Consider the following 24816-nt stretch of genomic DNA (forward strand, 5'->3'; position numbering starts at 1 on the left):
ATAATAATAATAATAATAATAATAATAATAATAATAATAATAATAATAATACTTTATATAGCATTTGATGTTGGCATCAAAAAGCTAAAACTCCAGAAAGTCATCTGTGGTCATATATATTTCAAAATGAGAAACTTGCTGAAAAAATAAGAATAGAATAGTTAAGAAAAAACTAAATGGAAGAGTTTTTTAAAAATACAGATCTATTCAGTACACTTGAAAGTTATTTAAAATAATGAATGGAGAAGCTCAGGATGTGTATCACAGACTGGAATGGTATGAACAAGTCCCAAACAAAGGCCAAAGCAGAGCAGAGAAATTCACTTAAGAAATGGAAATAGGCTCTAATGAAGGAAGGAAAAAGGAATACAGATTCTAGCTATGCTGTGCATGTTGACAATAGTAAATGGAGGGAAATACACCCCCTCCCTACATTTGTGGCTTTTGGCTTTTGTGGATTTCATTATTTGTGGATTTCATTTATGTGTTCTCTCTCAGAATCTCTAGGTCCTCCAGTGTGATTCTGCCAGAAGTTAACCATAGAGACACACTGGAAGACCTAGGGATTTCTAGAGAAAACATTTCTCTAGGTGTTTGTAAGTCATCTAGTGCAATTCTATGATCAACCTCTGCTAGACATTCCTAGAGACATCTAGAGAGTTGTTCTCTCAGGTAAAAAAAATGGATTTTTATTTGCAGTTTTTTCACCTTCATGGGGGTGCTGCATCCCTAACCCCAGTGAATGTGGAGGGCCAACTGTATTTGCAAATAAGATGTGAAAAGGCTGTTCCATAACGTCTACTTTGTAAATTGTTTGTTTTCACGTGATAAGATAGTGATCTATTTAAAATGGAGTCATCACTCCGTAAGGTTTAATACCACAGACACATCAGTTTGCATTTTAAGCCAAAGGGTATATCTCAGAATTTGTACCTGTATCAACTAAATGTGATTCATCGTCTATATGTTAATAATCAGACATTATGCTAACTTGAAAAAAATAAAATGTGAACCCGAAATAAGTATTTTATCATTTTCATCATTCTGGCCTTTTCCCAGTTTGGGATGCAAGGTGGCTTACAATAGTCCAGCATGACAAAAGGAGCAAATAGAAAATCCAGCACCTTGTTTAGGCAGGACAGGCCTTATGTATCAGTCATTAAAAGCACGTCAAATAGAATGGACTTTACTCATCTATCAAAGGATAGGGAAGATGCCAGTGTAACCTCTATGCACAGTGAGTTCCAGAACCTTGGGGCAGCCAGATACTTGAATTTTTAGAATCAGAAGTGTGGTTTTGCTCACCAGTCCTATTTAAGAATAACATATAACAGCACAACAGTAAAACATATTACTGGAAAAAGCAAACTGAATTTTTTAATACTACTACTTTGCCAAAGCTCAGTTTTATATCTACCTGAATCCCCCCCGCCATCGTATTCTAAAAGAAATAATTTGTGTTAGTTTTCCACATACTTGTTTACAGATGTGTAACCATGTTTATTAGGATAGAGAACATTTCTCATAAATTGGTGTGGTCAGTTTATTCAGAGTAGCAACTGAAGTCAGAATATCCTTTTAAAATTTAAACTGATAAAACATTGCACTCCTGTGTAGGGTTGCCATAACCAGCCTGCAGGCGGGACTGTCCCGGTTTTGGAGGAACCAGCCTGGTCCAGGTCCGGTTCCTCCTCCTCCGCGCGCTCCCGCAGCAGCCACCCACCTCCTCCTCCCCCACTTCCGTTTTTTGCATGGCCGCGCAGCCGTGCAGCCCACCCTCTTCCTCCTCCCCCTTTTGCTCTGCACGCACATGGCGCTCAGCCCGCCTACCTCCTCCTCGTCTGCGCAGCCACGCCGCTTGCAGCACTTCCTTGGGCTGCGGCCGGTGCCAGCTTGCGCTTGCCCCGTTTGCATGCACGCGCACAAGGCCAAAATAGCGAGCGCTCATCCCCTTGAGGCTTGCTGGCCAATGGCAGAAGAGCGGGGGTGAGGCCATTTTCAGCCCCAGCTCTCCATTGGCCAGCCTCAAGAGGGAAGTGGAGCCTCAGAGGAGGAGGAGGAGGAGTAAGCCTCTGGGCCGGCAGCCAGGGGGAGGGATAAGCACCCTTTCTTGGTACATGGCGCCAAGGGAGGAGGAAGAAGAGATGGAGGAGGAGGATGAAGAAGAGGAGGGGAAGAAGTAAGAGGAAGAAGAGGAGGATGAGGAAGAGGAGGGGGAAGAGGAGAAGGAGGAAGAGGAGGGGGAAGAAGTAAGAGGAAGAAGAGGAGGATAAGGAATAGAGGGGAAGAGGAGGGGAAGAAGTAAGAGGAAGAAGAGGAGGATGAGGAAGAGGAGGTGGAAGAAGTAAGAAGAAGAAGAGGATGAGAAAGAGAAGGGGGAAGAAGAGGAGGAAGAAGAAGAGGAGGAGGAAGAAGGAAGAGGAGGAGGAGGATAAGGAAGAGGAGGAGGAGGAGGAGGAGGAGGAGGTGAGTGCCCATTTCCAAAGGTTTTTTTTCTCCCAAAGTGCCTTTTCTGTGTATTTTTGGTGCTTTTAATGCTAACAGGTCTACCTTGTTTTAAAAATGATAGTGATGATAAAGGAATGGAGGAGGGGGTTTTTGGCCAGAAAGAGAAGTACATTTCTGCCATCTGTCTAGGAATAATGCCAAAATGTCCTCCATTTTGATTATGCCTAAGAAACATGCATTTATATTAACATTAAAAAAAAACCATCAATTTTTTTAGTGTGTCCTCCATTTAAAAAATGTGTCCTACATCGTCCCGGTTTGGAGGTCCTGACTTATGGCAACCCTACTCCTGTGTATACATAACATTTACAGTATTTGCAGTGTTGTACTAGGATCAAAGAGGCTTATACTTGCCTCTCCTCTCCCTTTTTAAACTTTGAGTTTCTTCTCTAAAACTGCCCCCCCCCCCCCCCCCCCCACAAATTTATCCTGTCCTTCATGTTGTCCAGCTGCTTATATCTTACTGGCTGTATACACATCTTTATTGGGGTTCTCCAGTGCTCCCTGATCACAAGAAAGATTACTTAAGAGAAATTTCCATTGTACCCTCCCATCGTTGTCCTGTGTCAACTCCAATTTATAGCAATCCTGTTATAGGGTTTTCTTGACATGAATTCTTCACAGGTGATTTGTTATTACCTTCATATGAATAATAGCAATAGCAAGTACATTTCTGTACCTCTTATCAGTGAACTAACACTCCCTAAGCGGTTTACAATGTGTAAGCCTATTGCCCCAATAATTTGGGTATTCATTTTACCAACCTACAAAAGGATGGAAGGCTGAGTGGACCTTGGAGCCCTCCTTTAGGATTGAATTTACAATGCTGTGTCTGCAATACCAGCATTTAACCACAGCAGCACCAGGGCTCCTTGAATAAAACCTACAGTACTTGATATGCCCTGGTGGCCCACCTTCCAAGTACTAACTAGGCTTTACTCTGCTTAAGCTCCTAAAATCAAGCTCATGAGGATTGGGGGACCCAGAGGAAAAGGCCTGGGAAGAATAACAGAGTGGAATGGAAACAGAAATTGGAGAGGGGCAATTTATGCAAGAATAGGTATCCCTTTCTTTAATCTTCTTATCACCTGGGTGCATAAAAGTAAAGGTTTCCCCTTTGACAAGTTTCTCTGTTTCTGCCTGACTGGAGGCAGTGCTTGACTCCTTTACTAAGCCGAGAGACAATCCCACAGTCATGTGGCCAGCCAAAGTGGTACCTATTTATTTGCACTTTTGAACTGGTAGGTTGGCAGAAACTGGGACTAATGAAGAATTAGAAAAGAATTATGGCAAATTAATTTTTTACATGAGAATAGCAGCACACATATTACAGTGGTACCTCGGGATACGAAATACCCAGGTTACGAAATTTTCGGGATACGAAAAAATCCCATTGGAAATCATTGTTCCGGGTTACGAATGTTTTTTCGGGTTACGAAGAAAATTTTTGGTGCTTTTCGGCGCTTTTTCGCACGAAACGCGGCTTTTCCCCATTAGCGCCTATGGCAATTCGGCTTACGAAGGCTTTTCGGGTTACGAAAGCGGCCGCGGAACGAATTACTTTCGTAACCCGAGGCACCACTGTATATGCAAAAATATGGCAGGGGGATGAGTCTCCAAAAATAAAAGATTGGCTTCTAAAATTATATGATTTTTTTCAAATTGATAAATTAACACAGGCCCAATACAGATGGCGTGGAAGTGCCATCCTTAGGCCAAAACTAGGGCTTGGGAGCGTGCAGCAACCGCATAGTTAATTAAAAAGAAATCATCGAAGAAAGTTAAAAGTGAATGGAATTCTTTGATAACCTACTTAAATAATGAATGGGTTAATGATTTTATAATTGGCTTGGACTGAGATGTATAGAAAAATGTAAGAATGTTTATACAGTGGAGCCGCTCCTTACACGGGGGATCCGTTCCGGACCCCTGCATAAGGCAAATTCTGCATAAGCGCAAGCCCCATTCTATTGAATGGGGCTTGTGCTCGTGGCGGAATGGGGCGCACGTGCCATGAGGGCCTGTCCAATTCATTTAATTGCAGCATGTCTTCTACATAAAGTGGAAGCCGCGTATGGTGCGCCTGCGTATGGAGCAGATACACTGTATAAATGAGAGTTAGGAAATGAATGATTAGAGAAGTTGTATGGAAGTAACAAAAATGGAAAAATTAACAAAAGGAAAAGTTGTGGGAGCTATTTTGTGTTAGTTTGTATATTAGTTGAATATTAGTTTGTATATTTTGTTTGTTGTTTGTTTCTATGTTTTGAGGTTTGTGTTAATGTGTTTATCATGTTATTTTTTTATAAATAAGAAAATGCTTCTTTTTAATAAAAAATAATTTAAAAAGAAGAAGCTTGGACTAGTGATAGGAGCTTACTCCATCACACAGCACTTGGATCTTGAACTGCCGATCTGACAACCCTCTAATCATCAGTCAGTGTCTTAACCACTGATACTTATGTGTAAAAGATGTGTGAATGTTGTGTAGCTTGTTAATTTGATAACTGAATTATAACTAGACAGAAAACATCTTTAGTGTGCCCCCAATTTATGGAAATTGTTTCCCAGGAAAATTGCAAAATGCCAGGCAAACATGTATTTATTTTTCTAGGTTTTTAAGTACATTGTTTTGACATGTTATGATTTATTTTATTTTGGTTGTGATTCTGGCGTTTTATCATATTCTGTAAACTCCCCTGGAAATATCTGTGAATGGTGGCATATAAATCTTTTATGACAGTCTTGGCAAAGTATGGTTTGCAGGCTCCATGTGACATTTAATGCTCCAATTTGTGGCCCCATACTCCAGCTCTTCCAGATTTCTTTTTTTTTTTTAAACTGGACTAATTTCCCCCGTCCGAGGGAAAAAAAACTGCCAAAATTAATCAAACCTGCTACAAAATCCATGAGATGGAGCAATAAATGGTGCTTGCCCCCTACACAAGTTGTCCACCCCATTTTAGATGAAATAATTTTTTGTTAAAAATGACTTGAAGGCAAAGCAGACTGGCATAAAGAGCCAGCTTCTGGGTGGTGTGGGGACATGGCATACACACACCAGATGCCCCAACTCCACCCCCAAGTGGGTGTCACGCCGCTCCGCTAATCACACAGTGGGTGGCGTCATGACATTTCTACGGTATAGTGTTTACACGTGCCGTGCCACAGAAATGGGGAAAAGCCAACACCATGGTGAAAAGGCTAGCTTTTTTCCAGGCCAAAAAGGAGCAGCATTTTTGCTGCTTCTTTTTGGGCTGGAAAAATGCTGGATCGGAGCTACAGCGTGCAGTAGATGCGGCTCCGATCCGGCACTCAAAGTTGCAGCCTTTACGGTTGTCTCTTACGGCCCTTGGTTAAAACATTAATGGTTCCCCTACCTCTGTTTGTTCAGGGACTGAGCAAACAAACCAGTTTATGTATTTAAATACTCTGAAAGAAGGATCATCCTCCCACCTAGACATTATGCTGTCTAGGCACATTCATCTATGGGTACATTCTTATGCAGGCTCCTTATTATATAGGCTGCATCTAAATTGCAGAATCAATGCAGTTTGACACTGCTTTAACTGGTGTGGCTTAATGCTATGGAATCCTGGTATTTGTAGTTTTGTGAGCTATTTAGCCTTCTCTTTCAGAGAGCTCCAATGCCACAAATTATAAGTCCCAAGGTTCCATAGGATGGAGCCATAACAGTTAATGTAGTGTCAAACTGCGTTAATTCTTCAGTATGGCAGCAGCCTTAGTCATTACTTTCTCTAGGCACATACACATTTCATTTTTAGAATAGTGTATCATTACCTGATCTATGCCTGTGTCTTTTATCAGACATAATACAGTATAATTATAACTATCTATTCGGGGAGGAATGATTCTCTCTGTTAACCAGCATCACAAACATGTAGTATGGTACACAGCCTAGAAATGCCTGGACAGATGTGACACAAACCAGAAATAATGGGTTTTACTCTGAAAGTTTATCATTAATTACCCAATGTACTGTATAATCACTTCTAACAGTTAACACATTTTACTTTTAATTTTCATAGTGGAGCCAAAGTACAACAACTTTAATTTAGTCATCCTGGCTTCCAAGTAGAGTTTGGATTGATCAGTTCTAGGACCCATTTGTTTGTCTTTGGCTGTCCACAATGTCCTCAGCTCTCTCTCCACCATCACATTTCAAATAAGTATTTTCTTTCTTTCAGCTTTTTTCATTATCCAACTCTCACATCCATACATTGTGATGGAGAATACAATGGTTTAGATGATCCTAACTTTAATGTTCAGTATTGTTTTCTGCCTTCAAGTCATTTCTGACTTATGGTGAGCCTAAGGCGAACCTATCATCACATTTTCTTGGCAAGATTTGTAAAGAGGAGGTTTTCAGTTGCCTGAGGCTGAAACCTTGTGACTTGCCCAAGGTCATCCAGTGGGTTTCATGGCTGAGCTAGGAACCAAACCCTTCTCTCCAGAGTCATAGTCCAACACTCAGTCCACTATGCCACGTTATGTCTTTGCATTGTAGGATCTTGTGTAGTTTTTTCATAACTGTCCTTCCCAATCCTAGTCTTCTTTCTTGACTGCAGTCTCCATTCTGAACAAGCTTTAACCCAAGGTATGGGAACTCTTTGACTATTTCTACTTTGTTTTCATCTAGGATGAATTCAAGTAGTTCATCTCTGGTCATTATTTTTGTTTTCCTAATATCCTCAGTAAGCCTACTGTAGCACTTTCTTCTTTGACTTTCTTTAGTAATCGTTTTAAGCCTTCGTTGTTTTCTGCTAGCAGTATGGTGTTGTCTGCCTATCATTGTTGTTAATGCCCCTTGATCTGATCTTCACTTCTCCTGCCTCTAAGCTTGCTATGTGTATTATATTTTCTACATACAGGTTGAATAACTAGACAACATAGCCTGAAACTGTCAAAACATAGCAGCTAATTCATAACATTGTGTCTTAAGTCATGAATAATCATATTTTGGTAGAGCCAAGACTCATAGGATCAGAATTGTAGGAGTTTTGATTAGCAAGAACTATACTGTCATCTGCCACTGCCACCACTACCCCCCCCCCCCCCAATAGCCTCTAAATTTAGCTGTAATCTCCACAATAGCTGGAGGGGAAATTGATTTTCCCCAGAGCAATGCATTGTGATGAGTGATCCCTGTTGTAATACAAAAGTATTTGGAAATGGGTTTTCAAAAGACCTGTACTTGGTAGAGATGAAAACTGCTAAAAATTGTTTTAGATCAACACAGTCACCTGCACTTGTGCACTTTCCATGGGGATGTTGCTATAGAGACTGTTTTGCTTAGGGCTGAAAGTTAAATTTTTGTTTTCTTTATGATACTTTGTGATACTTGCTATGTTACTTGTAAAATTAAGCATTTTAATTTTCATTAAGTTAGCACCCTATTTACATGTAAAAGTATATAGTTTGGAATTTTTTATGGCATAGGATGTGACCATTAGAGTGTTTCATCTTTATGCCATTTGTGGTGGTGTGTCATCCTTAACTTGCAAGTTTATTGTTAATTTTATTTAAAATAGAGTTCTGATTACTTTGGTTTGATATCTTTTAAACAGGAGTAAGGAACCTGTGGGCCTCCTGAGGTAAAAACCTGGGTTGTGAGAAAAATTATGAATGGAAGCTTAAGTATTCTGGCTTATTTTGCTAATCCTTTTTGTAAAATCTGGATGTAATGCAGCCAAAGACTGCAGCTCTCTCCATTTTTACTCCAGGGGTATTGAAATTAAAAAAAAACACCTCATCATCCATTGACCACAAAGCCACTAAATACTGATGATTGCAGTTGTAGTCCAGCAGCATCTGGACTACAAGTTCCCCATTTAAGTCTAAGTTTTTGAACTGTGATTGAAATATATCTTCAGCTCAGTAGAAAAGTTCTATTGTGCCTTGAAAAGTAAATAAAACCACTTAATGTATGAGTTCATATTACTCCTTAAGGACCTTGAGAACTATTTCATATGTACTTAAAATTTCAGAAAATATTTGTGTATGCATTATTATGCATTTATAACCATTTTTGTATTTCTTCATTAGAAACTTAGACCAGTCAAGTTTCCCAGAGGCATATTTTACATCCATAATTTCACCATTTTGGCTGAAAATTCCCATGCCTGTTCTCACATGTAGTGCTACCCTTCTGGTAAAAAGCTTGTTATTTTAAACCATGGATGTGCAATGTTTGACCTTCTTTATGTTGTTCGACTGGAACTCCAGTGATCATTAGGAGCCCTGGTGGCACAGTGGTTACATGCCTGTACTACAGCCACTCACTCACAAACCATAAATAAGGTTGTGAGTTCAATCCTAGCCAAGGGGCTCAAGCTCGACTCAGGCTTGCATCCTTCTGAGGTTGCAAAAATGAGTACTCATTTGGGGGCAATTAAGTGCACTGCTAAGCGGTATAGAAATGTATTTGCTATTGCTATTGCTATATTCACCTTTGTCTGTGCTGAGTGGGGCTGATGGAAGTCATGGGTGAACAACATCTGCAAGACCACAAGTGGCCAACCCCTATTTTGAAGACATTATTGATAGGTATTACTTTTTTGATTTTTTTTTCATTGTCATTTCAAATAAGAATGGCAGTCCTGATCCAGATTAGACTCAATCAATCAAATTTTATTGCTTTTGACCAAAGGTCATTGCACAGCACAACAATACAACAATACATATAACAATATAACAGTATAAAAATACATGTAAATTATATCTATAATGCGGGTATCTTGTATCTGGTACAGAATTTCTAAACAAACAAACAACAATTGACTCAAGTTCAGAGTTCGGAAGACTTTAACACTTCGTTCCACACCGTAGTCTGGATAAGTAAGAGGGTAGCACCCTGCTGTTTAGATTGTCCAAATGTTTCTGGTTTTGTTTTTTAAGAAGGGGAGGAGGAGGAGGAAGAAGCACAGGAGTTGTTTTTTGGATCCATTGTGCCTACATTTCAGTTCTTTTAAAACAAAAAAAGGAAACAATTTAGCTACTAGCATGTTAAAAACAGCATCTACTTTGATTCTGAAATCGACAGAATTCTGTATGGTTTATATTGTTGTAAGTAATTAATTGTTTTCTAGTCAACTGAAGGTTTTGCTTTGCCTCCCTATCATTGTCCCCAAGTGCAATCGCTAATCTCTCCCACACTAAGCACACACATGCAGGTGTATGAAAATCACTGTCGTGGTGTCTGCAGAGTGCTGCTTAACCACACATTGCTCTTACTGACTTCAGGTCAGCTGTTCTGTCTCCTAACTTTTGTCATTATGTTGTCATAAAAGCAAAAGGGACAGGGGGCTATATATTTGATTCTGAAATATTTAGAGAAAGAGCATGGTGAAATACTGTAAGATCAGTAAAGTGAGTGATTCCCAGCAGCAACTATTTTCTGGGATTAAGGATGAGAAGGGGTTCTGTATCTCCACGGAGAGAGCCTGTGGAGATGATCACACAGGGATGGGATCGCTCCCTGATCCGTGATCCAAGTGAAAGTGATTGTGTGAATCACTTTCACATGAAAGTGGGCGAAAAGGCACTTTCAGTCGTCATGGTAATAGTAGTTCTTCCGTTATTACAAAAGATTGGAAATGACAGGAGAAAGCACTTTCAGCTGATGGCTGAAAGTGTTTTTCAGCCCGCTTTCGTGTGAAAGGGATTCACGCTATCACTTTCACTCACACTTCCTAGGTTGCTGAATGATGGGTTCAGTGTGCTTGCAAGTGAAAATGATTCACATGATCACTTTCATTGGTTCTTTCCTGCCTGGTCATGTGTGAAAGTCCTTCCCACGATCGAGTGGGAAGGACAGGGACGGGACAATGACGCCCTGCCCCTCATGTAATAATCTCATGTGTCAGCAACTGTCAACTAGTTAAATTCCTTATTGAGTTTAGCTCTCTAGAAGAAAGGAAATGGCTGTAGTCAGGGTATGAAAACCCACTATTCACTTACTTCTAACAGCCACAGTTACTGTGGCAAAGGAGGCAGGTTTGTCCCCTTAACCTTTATCCCAAGTTGCAGCCTGTTCATAAACATGGATGGGTTTAGTTTCTCGACACTGAAGTTAGTGCAACAGTGATGTAACTCTGACAAGTGCCCCAATGTTTCAAACATATCAATGTAATAGAGCTTCAGCAGTTTTGCTTAGCCCTAGTCTATATAGCTCTACGTATGCTGTGTTTATTTGTCATACTTGTACGTGACCTAGAGCCAGAACCTATGCATTGACTTTTGTATTTAAAAAGATCCTTCAGAATAAAAGCTTCAGATTTCTTTGGAAGTCTTCCTTTCAGTCTGTGTAAAAACAGAGAAGATGGCATGCAGTTTTGCTTTTGAAAATTGGTACACTGCTTCCTTGCCCCTCTATTAGTGGACTCCTGGGAGCACTGCTGTGCTTTCAGTTCATGGCAGCTCTTGTCTTCTAATCCCTGTGTTGTAGGTATGTCAGGTGCAAGAGCTCAAATCAAATGCTTATTATATCTTGGCTCCCTAGAAGAAAGTTGTCTACAATTTCCCATCAAATTTGTTGGAGATACACTTACAAAGGTGTCTGCAGAGAAACTTCATGAGATTATAAAATGGTTTTGTGGCAGATATTTAGATATGGCCCAAAACACACTACAGAAATAACAGTTTGAAACCACTTTAACTGCCCTAGTTCAATGCTAGGGAATTCTGGGAACTGTAGTTTGAGGCATTTAGTCTTCTCTGTCAAGAGAGCTCTGGTGCCACAATAAACTATGGTTCCCATGATTCTTAACACTGAGCTTGGGCAGTTAAAGCAGTCTCAAACTGGATTATTTCTACAGTGTGTTTTCAACCTATCTTGGAAGACAATGTATGATACTCTTTAAAACAATAAGGAGATATGCCCAGGTGAGAAATACCTAAATTAAAACAACATCCTGCAGCTCTCTTTCTTCTTCTAGTGGAAGAAGATAAGTGTTAGTAAGGCTGCATCCACACTGCAGAAATAATCTAGTTTGATCCCACTTTAACTGTCATGGCTCAGAGCTATTGAATTCTCAGAATTGTAGTTTTGTGAGACATATGGTCTTCTCTGTCAGACAGTTCTGGTGCTGCAACAAACTGCAATTCCCAGAATTCTATAACATTGAGCCATGGCCTCTAAAGTAGTATCAAACTGCATTATTTCTGTAGTGCAGATGGAGCAGAATATGGATGGACAGCAGAGTATGATTACTACTGATCACTGATGTAAACTTGACAATAGCCCCAAAATTTCAAATATACAAAGAAATAAAACTTCAGTAGTTCTGGCAATTTGTTGTTACTTTTAAGTAAACAGGTCTTTATTACCTGACCCCACAAAATATTTGTGTTGTTTTTTTTTAATATTCATCCTGCTTGCCTCAGAATAAGACCAAGGACAGCTGAGGCATTTCTCAGTTTTGTTTTGCAAAGAAATGAAGTGCTTGGAAACAAATGCAATGTTCTGCCTGCTCCTTGGGATTCCCTTTGAATTTAATGGACTGGTTTCTGGGCAAACCTGTATAAAATTGGACTGAGATTCTCGAAAATAATTTCCATGGGGCTACCTTTATTCCGTTGTGAAAGCAAAAGCCACAAAGCATCTTAAAATCTGTTAGTCTTTGTGGCACCATAAGACTCCCCTGTTCATTTTTTTAAAAACCAACTATGGGTTGTGAGAAAAATTATGAATGGGAACTAAATTAAGCTGGCTTGGCTTGTTAATGCTTTTTATGAAATCTGGATATAAGGCAGCCAGAGACTCCAATTCTTTCCATGCTTACTAAATTCTTAGTCATACCCAATTTGAGGAACATCTTCACTGAATTTGAATGTTCAGATAGCATGCAGATCTTTCCTCTGAAGGTTGGTTTTTTATTGCATTTTTAAATAGTTTTTTGTGGGTTTTTTTTGGCCATGTGGCCATGTTCTAGCAGAGTTTCTTTCTGACGTTTCGCCAGCATCTATGGCTGGCATCTTCAGAGAATGCTTGCCTGGAAAAAGTGGGTGTATATATACTGTGTGAGCCTGGGAATGCAGGAGTGATTTGCATGTGTATTGTTCTGTGTTGATGACTGGCCTCAGCCTGGGAGGCTCATGCAAACGAGGATTAATGTCTGCTAATTGGTGATCAGTTATCTGCTGGGAAAGCCCCTGACTCTGAATGGTTTCCCATTTGCATTTGCTGAGTCCTTATTTTGCTATTCTTCAGGACTGGTGGCCAAATTTTGTTCACTTTAAGGGTTTCTTCTTTCCTGTTGAAATTATCCAGATGTTTGTGGATCTCAATGGCTTCCCTGTGCATCCTGGGAAACCATTCAGAGTCAGGGGCTTTCCCAGCAGATAATTGATCACCAGTTAGCAGACATTAATCCTCGTTTGCATCAGCCTCCCAGGCTGAGGCCAGCCATCAACACAGAACAATACACATGCAAATCACTCCTGCATTCCCAGGCTCACACAGTATATATACACCCAATTTTTCTAGGCAATGCATTCTCTGAAGATGCCAGCCACAGATGCTGGCGAAACGTCAGAAAGAAACTCTGCTAGAACATGGCCACATAGCCCGAAAAAGCCACAAAAAACTATGGATGCCGGCCATGAAAGCCTTCAACTTTACATTATTTTTAAATCTCAAACAATTTATCAGCTAACTTGAATTTAATAGCAAAAGTTTTCATCTATATTGGCAGCTTCAAAACAAATAGTGAACTAATTTCTGTTATCATAGCATGACTATGCATGCTATGCATATGCATAGCATGACAGGAAGATTAAAAAAAATCATAATCCTATGCAGAGGAGAGTATATCATAGCCTACAGTATTAGCAGAAAAGAAGGAGATGGAAAGTCTGAAATTTGCAGTGCAGTCCTGTACATATCTACTTGGTAATCATCCTCATTGAATTCAAAGGAATTTATGTCTTGTAAGTAAACTTGATATTGTAATATGTACACAGGCGCCAAGTCTGAAATTCTTGTCACTACATCAAGCACAGCTAAGCTATTTTTGTAAAAATCTATTGTCCAGTGACTGACGAAGGCGGGTTACAGACGGGCAAAAAGGGGTGTGCTCATGACGTCATGAAGGTATAGCCTTTAGACGGCCCTTACCTGAATGCCGCCATGAACGCGCCGCCTGCACGCCCCAAGCGGGAAGAAGCGGCATTAAAAAGGTGCTGCTTTTCCCCGCTTCTTTTCTATATACTGCGCAACTGCGCATCTCCGTCTATAAGCTGCTGCACCGGTACGCCAGAATTGTTACGCTGCTAATTTAAGTTGCCCATTTAAAGGCTCCGAGTCAGCTGTGTCGCATAATGAGTCGGGGTCCTGGAACATGCGCAGTTTGCACCGAGGCTCTAATTAGAGCGTCAGATGCCATGCAGATGTGGAAGTTGCAGCACAGCTGCACTCTATTTTAATGCTCGTAACCCTAACCCTAGAGCAACATGTACGCATGCGCTGCTAGAATTGTGGAAAGTTTGGAATTTAAAGTGCACCCCTACACACATTCCTGTGCCATTTTCACCTAACAATAAAAAAACGCTAAAACTTTAAATATTTATATATGTACAAGGGAGGTGATGGGGGATGGCAGGGGGACAGCGGTGGCAGCGGTGACAGCTGTGGCTGTGCATTGCAGATTCAGCAAGAGCGCGGGGACCAAAGGAGAGGAGGCATCCATGATGCTGGTGACACTGGCAACGTGCAAGCGGACAAGGATGCCAACACCAGCTGATCACCAGCTGGCAGGAGACCACCATTGTTCTTGCGTAAGGCGAGGAAAAAAGTTTAAAGGGGCCTGGGTGCTTTAAATGTGCACATATGCTTTATGCCGCCGGTGCTGACCGCCGCAGCTGCGCATCCGCCAGCCGGCAAAAGAAAAAAAAAGCCGCGTTTTTGGCCGCCCATGCGGAAGCTGCCTCTCTCTTTGCAGCGTCCTGCGAGGCGGCGGTATGGAAGCTACGGGTCAGAAACGGCCCCAGGTGAGGCATCTTCACTGTCCCCCATGTAGAAGCCCCATACACCTGAGCCACGCCCCCGGGGCGGGCGGTCTGGAGGCTCCGTATTCAGCAGAATACACCTTCAAGACGTCTTCTCCTGCCCGTCTGTAACCCGCCCATGAGACCTCGGCTGAATTAGTTTTCTTGGGAAGGGGGGTCTTATAAACTGTAGAAACAGTTGTTTGTGTGTCTGTTTGTTTACAATAACACCTCCAAGCCCACGACGGCCTCTAAGACAATGCAAAACAAATCAAAATCCCTTAGTAATTTATAAATACAATCTGAAATAGTCTTTAAAATAATTTTAACTTTGACATTAGCAAAGATTATGTACATGTTAATGAAAATTTATTAGGATTGCAGAATTGCCCATTGACCTGTCAATGATTGTTGTTTGACCTCTAACTTTAATTTGTTCAGTTTATTATCTGCTATTCCACAGAATCAAAAATGCTCTTGTATAAATACCAAATCCACAATGATTGCATGAATGTTTCAGAAAAATGCTCAGTTTGGGTTTTACATATATCCAGGTGAAGTACTTTCATTATTTGACAGTTACCAATTATAGAATATGATAGGGTCATTGACCTTTAAAATCATTGCAAAAAAAAGAACATTGAAAGAAAGATTATACTGAAGGGCTGCTGAGTTATAATTCCAATCTATTAGCAGAAGTTTTAATCGTGGCAGCAAATTCCTTATCTTGCACTAGGATGGTTTGTTTTGAACAACAGTTTTGTGAATAGCCAGTACTCCTAATGTAATTGTTACTGTCAGTACCTAATATATTTAATTTCCTTCTCATTTCACTATTCCTATAATTCCAGCCCCATATAGTTATATTGGAGTGGGATATGCAGACACCTTGAAAAACTAGAGAATACTTCATACATCTGTGCTCCTTGCTGTAATACATTTGCAAGTCTTTATGGTGCCACAAGATTCTTTATCACTGCCACCAAGCCACTTATTTTGGCTGCATTCGCACTGCAGAAATAATCCAGTTTGGCTGGTTCATAGCCTGGCTCACTGCTTTCTTCTGGTGAACTTGGTTGTAGCAAAAGTTGGATTTGAGTTAAAAACAACAATAACAAATGATTCAGCAAACAACTTAAGTATATCAAAAGTACCAGTAGCTCTATTTAAAACAGTCATGTGCCATTTGAAAAAGTCATGTTTTTTACCAAAGCTGCAACTGGAAAAAGGAGTTTCTAATTTGCTGGCAGGAGCAGAGGTGGGTATGAAGGGCGGGTGGGACTTCCTGCCCTGAGCCTCCCATTTGATTTCTCTGCTGAGCACAAGGGAGGGACAAAATGCATTTTCTCTCTCGTATCTGCCTGCTCATTTGTCTGCATGCATTTCCCACTTACCTGTGTACATGGTGGGTTTATACACATTCTCATTCTATTGCAGCATAGTAGATAGGACTGAAATCATTTCATCTTTTGTACTGTTATCTGTGATGTGTCAAGGTAGATGATAGTGCTTTATAAAAATGAAAAGTGAATAAGGTGTGAAAAATAAACAACCTATTGTACCAGATATACCTTAGAAAAGAAGCAGGTATTTAAAAGTGTGCTGATGGATTTAGATACTGTAATTTAGATTGTTTGAATGTTGAGCATTTCTGAAATCTCAGTGTAAACATACACACACACCCCTTTTCCTGGTAAATCTACCTGGGAAGGGGGTGATTTTCTTGGTCATATGCCCGGCTTTCATAGTACTGTGCTAGCAAACTGCTATAATTAGATTAGCAGCCTACTAAATAGCAGTGACAGTATCCAAGCCTCAGAGAGCATGTGCTAGATTCTGCATGTGCCTTTCTCCTATTGGCTCTCAACATTTGCTGCTTGCCAATTTGATAGGTTTCCACAGTAATCTTTGTGCTGCATTAGAGACATAGATACAGGGGTATAGTGTTCATGCAACGGTGGAAGAACTCTCCTTCTTGTGTAGCATGAAAGAAAAGCCTACAGACAGAGGAGAGAGGCATTGCTCTTTGTTATAAACCCATCAACATTTAACAACTGCTGGCTGCAAGCAGAGGTCAGTGAAGGAGTTTCAGTTCATGGTAATTACTTTCAGGTCTTTATCTCCTCCCATAAAACACATTCATGCATGAAATGAATACAGTTAATCATATCATCTGTTTAATTTGCTCTTACTTTTTTTTAATATCTGCACTTCAAGTGGTCATCAGATTACAAAACACATTATTATACTTAGGCTTTGACAGGAAACTAATATGTTGCATGAAGAAATTTCTCTGATAAGAAAACTGGAGAATCGTGTGTTTCTTTTTGTTGTGGAGGTGGTCAGAACAGTGTTGATGTTTGGATTTTAGAAATAAAAATTGCTGAGCTGAATTGGAGCATGAAAAACTTATCTTTTTATGATGAAGAAAATATCTCTATATGATGAACAGTTAACAGTGATGATTCCAAACGAATTATCAGTCAGGATAACAACGGCATGCCGATTTATGCAAAGAGAAGGTTATGGATTAATATGTTCCATTGTCTGTCTCTAGTGTTTGTTTGGGTGGATTCTTTGTCTGATCTCCTGAATTTCTTATTAAGTAGCTTTTGAAAAGCAAGCACAGAAACCTCATGTACAGTACAATGAATCTGTCACTGCAAACTCATTGTTCCCAAAGGCCATACAGTGTGTGTGTGTGTGTGTGTGTGTGTGTGTGTGTGTTAAGACCTTGCCCTACATATAGTACAATGAAGTAGGATATATTTGTATGGTGCAATCATATCATTGATAGGCTTAGGTGATATTAGGAAGAATGTTCTGAAGGGGAAAATGTTTCTCAGATAAGATCCTCACATTTAGTGCTTACATTTAAGATTTGCTCATTGTCAGATCCAAATTTACTCAGACTTGTATTAGTATTGCACATCTAATTTAGAGAGCAAACCTTGCTGGATTATTTATTAAAGGAGCAGGGGAAGAATGAAGCACTGCAAGTGAGATCCATCCCAAATGGGTAGTGCTGCCCTGGAAAAGTGCTCAGTGTAAATGGCAAGGAAATTTGCAGAAATGAGCACATGACAATGTTTGTTTCATTGTCCTGATGCTTTCTGCAAGAGAGGTTCCTTGAGGCTCTCTGCCTGGTATGTTTTGACTGCTGATGGCCACATAAGCATACATTAGGTCACTCCTCCAGCTGGCGTTTAGCCACCATGCGTCTGGATAACAAACAGGAGACTGAGTAATAGTGTGAGCTATGGATTTTAGCTACAGTACTTTGGTTTCACTTTTTATCTCTACTTCTAATCCCCCCAGACTTTGACTGAAGTTTTAGCACTGCATACCAAAGTTAAATCACTTGTGTCATTTTTAATCCATTCAAAAATAAGTTTTGGTCATTTGCTTCTCAGCTTTAAACATTGGTGAACTATTTCACCAGTTTCTTCTTTACCAAATTTGTCCTTCTGGGTTATTAGTTTTTAACATGGTTAAAACTGATTATATATATATATATATATATATGAATAAGAGTAGAAATTAAGACTGACATCCCAAATTTGAATTTCATCTTTCAGCTGGGAGGTCATAGTTTCTTGCAAGCTTTTCACCTCCAAACTCTCGTCCCGTTTTAATATAATACAGATTCTTTTGCTGAGATAATATATGCATTGAGCACTTAAGGTAGAAAAAAACACAGCAGACACATCTTATTTGCTTATTCATTGGCTTGAAGCAGGAGGGATAACCTGTGGCCAACTGTATGTCTCGTGGCCAACTGTATGTCTCGACTCCAACTCCTATTGGCATGGGATATGGAATCCAGTGACCTTAGGGCCCAGGTTGGTCTGCTCCTCCTTTATGGGAAGATCCATTGTAAGCTATCAAAGCACTTGGCAACTATTATAACAAGAACACTTCCAACTACCCTGTATGTTCATAAGCACTGCGTATTTCCAAAAGGTACTCACTCTATGCATTGTAGCAAAAGTTCATTCTATTGCCTTTTTGTTTACCTCAGTACAGATATGAGCTATGATCCTGTGCACCATAGACTAGCATGGCTAAGTGTGCTCAACGTTGTAGCCATAGGACAGTCTTTCTGCATAGCAACAGTTAAGTCAAAGACAGTGATGAATGGAGAGAGTGGGTGCATGCGTACAGTCTTCTTGCTTGCTTGCTATCTGCTTGCCCAACTATAGGCTGCATTGCCAATTTAATTTTCCATGTTTTCTGTTTCAAAAAAAGACCTGCTATCTCTCGTCATTATCTGTGTGGGTGGAAAATGAAAATGTTACAATCTTTTTATGGTATGACACTTTATACTGTCAGTCGCTAGCAGATGTTGGCAGTTGCTCATGTGACAGCTCTAGAGAGTTTTAATTCCAAATGGGAATATGGATATGCATATGATCAGTTTTGGATACCTAGATGATGGCATACATTATGTGTATCTTTTATTAAGCAGTGTATAAACATTATTATGTATATGATACCTTTCTGTACTGGAAACTTTGTCTGGCAACATAACCCTTATCCAGTATGTTGATATCTGGGAAGGGGATGTAGACAGTAGTTTCTAAGAGAATTAAGACAGCAGGATTCAGATTTGACATGATGAAAGACTTTGTGAGGGTTTAAATTTAATAACTGATCTCAATTGTAGAGCTCAGGAAATTTGCCAGCTATATGTTTCTGCCCCTTTATCTGGGCATCTTGTGAAGATGCATATCTGACTGCTGCTGGTGCTTCTCACTTTCAAAAAAATGTACATGAGGAAATAATGTTAAAAGCAGCCCTGTCATATGGCTGGTTGAACTAGTTGTCCTCACAGACAGACAGACAGACAGACATTATTATTATGGTACATTGTTAAACATGAGTATTAATGTGATCTTAAAGTTAATAGGAACTGTCAGATTTAGATTTGCTTATGAATAAGGAATATGTTTTTGTTTTGTGAAGCTACAATTCCTTTGTAAACATGAGTGAAACATGATACATATAAACCTGTCCATAGTCATTTATTTTGATGGCAAAGTGAATTTTGCTGTGTATTCCATTAAACTGCATATAGGATCAAAATATAGAAAGCTCCATACTGTGTTACTGCCCTGGAGCCACAAAATATCTGTGCACCACTGTTCTGCAGTATGTGTACACTGAAGCTTGGCAGGCTTTGTAGAGAACATCCTAACTCAAACTTGATCAGTATTCCCAAAAAAGCGAACACTCACAGAGAGAGAACCATATTTGTGGCAGTGTTCACTTTAATCTCAGGTCTGTCTCATAGGAGTGGGCGATGGGCTGAAGAGAATCAAGGAAAGGGCAGCAAAAGAAATAAAGTTTGTAAAAAAGCAAAGTGTTTTGTGCTGTGTGTGGGCCCACCTTGACACAGCAATTCCATGTATAGTGGAGTGAGGGAAAGGATTGTGAGGAGTCTTTAGAGAGGCATTTCAGACACAGAGGAGAGAGAGAGGAAGGGAGAGAGAGAAAACATAATATAAAATCCAAGATTTTCACATTTGTATATTCCCACACTGAAAAATCTGTAACCCTTACAGGATCCTTTCAAATAATTGATCTCAATTAAATATTTGGATGTCTTCAGAGATAACTGTCATAAACATGATCGTTGTTTGAATTCAGTTCCACCTTTCTGTTACTTGATTGTCTCCATTCATCTTTTCTGGCTCTTTTGTGGTAGGGTGGAGGTGGGGGGGTGTGTTGTAGCCTGCATTAGAAGATAACCAAAATCAGGTTAGGTCTTCAGAGAAATTTGGATGAATGTATATCATTTTCTGGTTACTATTCATAAAGAAAAAATTACTTCTTAAAGCCTGCCAGATCTAAAAAGAAGAGATTTCTGCTTAATATTGATTTGTTGTTCTTTATAGTCCTTTAGCAATGAGAGAAGGAGTATCACAGGACTTCAAGGACTTGCTGGGGGAGGATATTAGGTGAAATTTTCATCTGGATATCCTATGTTTTTAAAAATTAAGAGTTATAATTGAATATTTATACTTTTTGAAGACTTGACTCCTGGGTCAAGATTTCATTCGTTGAAATAGTTTCTCCTTTTTGTCTTTCAGATATGACTCCCTTTCTCTTCCTAGTGAATTGGATTAACTGTACGTGAAGATTGTTTTCTGCAAGAAGAATGCTGATGTAGGTTCATAATTTATTAAAGTCTGAAAGATAACGTAAGAACACTGAACGTAGAAGAAAGTTTTTCTGGTGACATTTGTCACTGGGGACTGTTAGCACTTCAACAATGTGTTATTCAATCTGTGCTGTTAAGGGCATGTGTAAAAAGGAGCTTAACTTAGTGCTAGAGCAAGCCCTTTGCACGTGTCCCATGTTCAATCTCTACTTAATGAGTTCATGGATAGATCTTTGGTCAGGATGTTTGAAAACTGCTTCCTATTGACTAAATAGTTTTGATCCAGATCACCACTGACTCGGTATAAGCAGTCTTTTGTCTTTGTTTATATGTGACAAGTCTTTCTCCTTCAGGTTGCTGCCTTTGGTTACCTGTTGCTTGGGACCAGAAATGCTCAGTATTTCAGATTTTGTGGTTATTTTTGGAATATCTATCTTTGCATATACAGTACATACATAATGAGACATCTTGGAAATGGGACCCGTCTAAACACAAAATTCATTTATGTTTCATAAATGTTTTATACACATAGCCTATAGGTTACTTTACACAAGAAAATGTGTCACTATCTCAGCCAGCCGTAAAAAAGGACTTGTTTTTTGGAATATTTTTGATTTTGGAATTCTGGATAAGAAAGACTCAATGTGTAGTCATAGCTTTCCTGTTTAAGATAGCATTTTGTGTGTTGTACCTTCTTGGTAACTAAGGGGCTGTTCAGACCAGCAGTTTGAGCCAGCTTTGGTGTGGAGTCGAGATGTAGCATCTCCACGACACATGCCCCAGCTCTGTCCCAGGGCAGCATGACACCGCGCACCACACAGCACATGGCATCATGGCACTCCATGCAACAACATGGCTATCGCATCCTTTGCTGGCCACAAAATGGAGCCACTTTTTGCGCCCTGCAAAGGCCAGGGGCCATGGCATGTGGTTGCCGTGGTCCTGATCTGGCTGAAACAAGAGCAGCTGCATGCTGCCCCTTCTGAGCTGTCTGTACAGCCTCTATGGTAATTTACTTTCTTTAACACTACTTTTATTGAAACTTATCTTAAAACTTCCTTCAAGGGTAGAACCTAAGGCAGCATGAAAGAAAAAAAAACAAAACAATGCAATTCAATGGAAAGAATTATTTAAAAATCATAGAATAATAGGTTTGAAAGAGACCACAAGGGCCATCCAGTCCAACCTCCCTGGCCCAATTTAGAAAGGACCTAAAAACCTTTCTATTTCAGCTTGCATTCCCCGATCAAAGTCCAGTGGGCCTCCCTTCCTCTTCTGTGACAAAGAGGACTGGCTAACGGGGGTTTTATTCTGTTTGTGTGTAATTGTTTTTAACCCTGATGTATATGTTGTTTGATGTTTTGCTGTCAACCGCCCTGATCTATGGAAGGGCGGTATAAAAATAAAAATTTTATTTTATTTTATTTTATTTATTTATTTATGTAGGAACTCTTAGTCAAAGCAACCCCGACAGATGACCATGCAGCCTCTGTTTAAAGACCTCCAAGGAAAGAGACTCCCCTACACTCCAAGGGAGTGTGTTGCACTGTTGAATAGCCCCATGCCATTCCCAAGGGTCATTTTTGTGGGCCCTAGGGTCCTTTAAAAAAACACCCTCTAAATGCCCTTCATGATATATAGAGGGATTTCCGCCATGTTGGGGGGCTCCTTGATACACACACCTGGGTCAAAACAATTTTTTGCTTGCTCTCTCTCTCTCTCTCTCTATATATATATATATATATAGCCTTATAATGCCTTCTAGGGGGGCAGGAAGAGTAAAAAAAACATGATGGAAATGCCTCTGTATTCCCTAGCAGGCATTTTGGTTTTTGATTTGAAAACCTTTGATATTTTTTTTCACAGGAGCAAGAGTCCTCCAAGCGGGCATGTGATGTTAATGTGGCCCCCTTGCCTTTCAGAGTTGCACACCCTTACTCTAGATAGTGATTCTGAAAATTTGGTCTTCCAGGTGTTTTTGACTTCATCTCCCAGAATCCCCAGCCACCTTGCCCAACAGTTAAGAATTTTAGGAGCTGAAGTCCAATACATCTGGAAGACCAAAGTTTGGGAATCACTGCTCTAGAAATGATTGCAGTTCACATAGCAATGGAAGATGAATACAGAATCCTTATGTGCAGTTTTTACAACTAGAGAAAGAGGTGCCCTATGCCCAGAACTTAATTTCTGAAGCCTGAATAACATCATCATTTTTAGTGAATGTCAGTAACAACTGTGATTTTCAGATTTTGTAAAATACAGGAGATTAAAATAGATCTTTTAAAATATTTTGACTTCTCCTCCAGTTTTCTGCAGCTAAAAAAACTGTTTCCATGTGGGATAAACCATATGGTTTCTTTCAGCTCCCACATGGAAATAACTCTAGGAAACCTTGTTTATCTACCCATGTGGTGCCTTGAACTACTTCCACCCTTCTGCCTGTGGTATTTGCAAATAAGAAAATAATTGTTCTGTGTATGCTTGGATATTTGTTAGCTATGAAGCTCAGCTTTTGCAGCCTTAATTGAGATAACCGCCTAACCTCCCTGGAGCAAAAGTGGAATATTCGTGTTTTGGCCTGCACAGTTTGTCATACATAAAACCAAACAGCCCACCAGCCTTGTATATTGCAGTTTATTATGATTTATACTATAGTACCTGCTGTTTTGTCTTGTTAACCAACAGTGTACAAAGGACATTCGTTGGACCTTTGGATTTCCAAATGTATCTGTGATTGAACTGGTGAGCTGCTGGTTCTTCTGGCATTGCAGAGATGGGTGTGTGTATGTGTGTGAATAGACATATCTCAGTTAACAAAGGGCCAGGACACTTTGTGCCTACCTGAGCCCAAACTAGGGCTGCGGTAGGGTGGAGCATTCACACGCTCCCAAACCCTACTGCGTGCCACAGGAGCCATCTTGGCATGCCCCCATTTACATGATGATGTCTGCTATGCGCAGCGCTTACACAGTGCTGCGCACAACGGGCATCATAAGGCCACGCTGCAGCCCTTATGGTGCTTGTTCTAGGGCGCAAATAGGAGCTGCACTTCGTGGCTCCTATTTGCACCAGGTTGGGGCGTGGCGAATGGCTTCCGCATCCCCAAACCAGCCCATTCAGAGGCAGCATACAGCCACCCCTGAACAGACTGTTTGTACAGCCCCAAAGTCTCTGACAAAGAAACTTGCTTTTTCAGAGTCTTTTAAGCCTGCCCAGCCCCCTTTTCCTCTCTGTCCTCTGTTTAGTTGGAAATCTTGTTTGTTTGTTTTTAAGCATCAGCATTGGAGAAAGATAATAAAGAAAGATTGGAGAAAACCAGAGTTTTGCTGCTGGATTGCAACCATGTAGCGGCAGTAAAAAAAGTGCAATAGAGCTTGAGTTCGGAAAGAATGGGTTATACCAGTCCTACTATAGCTGGGATGTGGTGGCTCAGTGTTCAAGACACTGACAAGTGCAAGATTGGCAGGTTGGCAGTTTGAGGCCCAAGCACTGTGTGTCAGAGTGAGCTCTCTTCACTAGTCCCAACTTCTGCCAACCTAGCAGTTCGGAAGCTTGCAAAATGCAAGTAGATAAATAGGTACCACTTTGGTGGTAAGGTAACAGTGTCCTGTGCAGTCATACTGGCCACATGACCACTGGAGTCATTTTCGGACAACACTGGCTCCTTGGCTTAGTAACGGAGATGAGCACCGTGACAGTCATATACTTTTACTATAGCTGTATGTTCATACAACAGGTAAGATAAAGAGCAGCTGCCTCTAGAATCCCTTACTGACCATGCATGAACAGTAAAACAGAGGGAAAAGATAATAGTAGATAAGCCTGCCTCACCAGCTATCCCAGCATGTTAAAGAAGGCTCAATTCATAGATTCTAAAGAAGCATAAGTCTGGTCAGCAAAATGGAAATAATAAGAAAAGTGGAAGGTGATGAAAGAAAAAAATATTCCCAGATGACTTTTGGAGTTTTTGAGTGGTCTCTGGAAAGTTTAATATGTTTTGTTTACTTATGGAAGACTTATCTGAACTGGTTGTTTCATTTCACACATACATATTGTTAGCTTTGAATTTTAAAAAAGTAATGAAATATATCAAATTGCTCTTATTTGTGGTGCAGAAACCTAATCTTACTCTTTCGCTT

General features: G+C 40.2%; 1 protein-coding gene across 5 annotated transcripts in view; it reads left to right on the forward strand.

Annotated features, from left to right (window-relative positions):
• Window positions 1-24816, forward strand: part of FAM110B (family with sequence similarity 110 member B) — a 116240-nt gene that overhangs the window by 39341 nt on the left and 52083 nt on the right. For 2 of the 5 annotated variants that reach the window (XM_042465232.1, XM_042465231.1), the window contains exon 2: window positions 20607-20682. The exons of 1 other annotated variant lie outside the window; for it this stretch is intronic. The gene's annotated coding sequence lies outside the window, so the exon portion shown is untranslated. Of the gene's footprint in view, window positions 1-16446; window positions 16613-20606; window positions 20683-24816 lie in introns of those variants that run through there. 2 more of the 5 variants (XM_042465233.1, XM_042465234.1) reach the window with 2 other exon arrangements.

This window comes from Sceloporus undulatus, chromosome 4 (genome assembly GCF_019175285.1).
Source record: "Sceloporus undulatus isolate JIND9_A2432 ecotype Alabama chromosome 4, SceUnd_v1.1, whole genome shotgun sequence".
In the NCBI taxonomy this organism is placed as follows: domain Eukaryota; kingdom Metazoa; phylum Chordata; class Lepidosauria; order Squamata; family Phrynosomatidae; genus Sceloporus; species Sceloporus undulatus.